We start from the raw sequence: 1,971 nt of genomic DNA, 5'->3' as shown, positions 1-1,971 counted from the left end.
GCTCAGCTTGATAAATCTGCCAAACTACTGGTGGGGCTGCTTCTACTTTTCAACGCCAAAATCTAAAGACATGATGTGATACAGAATCTATTCGACAAGAAATGCACAAAGTCTATTTTATTCTCTCTGAGTACTCCCACTTGATAGCCTGCTGCCTCTCAGTCTCCTAATTCCTTTGAATGCAGGTTAAAATGAATAGGGTAAAATTTTCATTTATCCAGTCTCCACCATCTCAGGAAAATGCTACCATGGAGCCTGGGTTTTCCTGAAAGTTGCCACTTGCTTCAGCTTGGTCTGAAAGTTTACTCCTTTAGGTGACCTAGGTGACCACTTTCCACTTTAGATGACTTTCAGGTGATCAAAAGCCACCTGCCCTAACTGAATATTTTCTAATCTTGGATGGATGACTTTACTATCCCACATACATCATGTCATTTGCATGTCTAAGGAATAGGGGGTAAAAAAAAAAAACCATGGTGTTGTCCTATTACATTTTATTTCCATCAGGAAAAGAGATTCCTAGGCAGCTTCTCGTGTACAAGCTTCTAACTCACTACCATCCCTTTATCACTCCTGCATTTGTACGGCACAAGAGCACACCACCTTCTAAAAGTCAGTTCTGACTGTCTCTAGAGGGAAGAACAGCGAGTCCTCAGAAACTCAGTAAGCCAGAAGCCAGGCCAATGCCCAGTCCCTAAGGACAAAGACATATTAGGAGATCTGAGCCAGCTGCAGAAGCCAGCTCCAGGAAGATGAGGCATTATTCAAAAGGAGGGACCAGTCAACTAATATTTGATAAGAGAGCCAAGAATATGAAATGGGGAAGGACAGTCTCTTCAATAAATGGTGTTGGGAAAACTAGATAACCACATGCAGAAAAATGAAACCAGACCTCTCTCTTACACTACCCACAAAAATTAACTTAAAATGGATGAAAGACTTAAACATAGACCTGAAACAGTAAAACTCCTAGAAGAAAACTCCTTGACATTGGTCTTGGCAATTATTTCTTGAATACACCATGAGAGGTACAAGGAAAAAAAGTAAAAATCAATACATGGTACTACAACAAACTGAAGCCTTCTGCACAGCAAAGCCTAATCCGCAAAATAAAAAGGAACCTCCAAAATGGGAGAAATGTTTGCAAACCACCTATCTGACAAAGGGTTGATATCCAAAATATATATAAAGAACTCATACAACTCAATAACAAAAGAAACCAAACAATTCAGTTAAAAAACAGGCAGAAGAACTGAACAGAATTTTTTCCAAATTTTTCCAAAGACATCCAAAAGGCCCACAAGTACACAAAAAGATGTTCAACATCACTAATCATCAGAGAATTGCAAATCAAAACCACAGTGAGGTAAGACCTCACACCTATCAGAATGGTTATCATAAAAAAGATAAGAGATAGGGTCGCAGTCAAGTCACGTGTTGCCTTGGACAGATGTGGATGTGCGGACTCCTGCACCCGCTTTTTTCCTTCTGACCTCTGGTCCCTCGCTGCCCCACTGCCAGCCTGCAGAGTGGCACATAAGCGGATCTACTACTTGGACAAGTACTTCAATGAGCACTAAGAGTACTGGCATGTCCTGTTACCCAAAGAACTTTCCAAACATGTACCCAAAACCTATCTGATGTCCGAAGAGGGGTGGAGGAGACTTGGTATCCAACAGAGTTTAGGCTGGGTTTATCACGATTCATGAATCAGAACCATATGTTCTTCTCTTTAGATAACTTCTTCCAAAAGATCACCAAAAATGAAGTCTATCTGGGGAACGTTAGTTAAATCTTTCAAATTTAACGTATATATATGTGTATATAAGGTAGTACTCAGTGAATGCTTAAAAATGTACAAATTGTTCATTCACACCTGTGTGTGAGCTGTATTCTTCACAGCAACAGAGCTCAGTTAAATGCAGCTGCAAGTAGGTTACTGTACAGTGTTTACTGCATGGTTACTGTAAG

At 40.2% G+C, this 1,971-nt stretch overlaps 1 pseudogene; it reads left to right on the top strand.

Annotated features, from left to right (window-relative positions):
* Positions 1-1,388: 1,388 nt before the first annotated feature.
* On the top strand, positions 1,389-1,767 carry LOC141577345 (cyclin-dependent kinases regulatory subunit 2 pseudogene; annotated as a pseudogene).
* The last annotated feature ends 204 nt before the right edge of the window (positions 1,768-1,971 follow it).

This window comes from Camelus bactrianus, chromosome 4 (assembly GCF_048773025.1).
Source record: "Camelus bactrianus isolate YW-2024 breed Bactrian camel chromosome 4, ASM4877302v1, whole genome shotgun sequence".
Taxonomy (NCBI): domain Eukaryota; kingdom Metazoa; phylum Chordata; class Mammalia; order Artiodactyla; family Camelidae; genus Camelus; species Camelus bactrianus.
The sequence above is the reverse complement of the archived record's forward strand: the minus strand, read 5'-3'. Positions and strand labels throughout refer to the sequence as shown.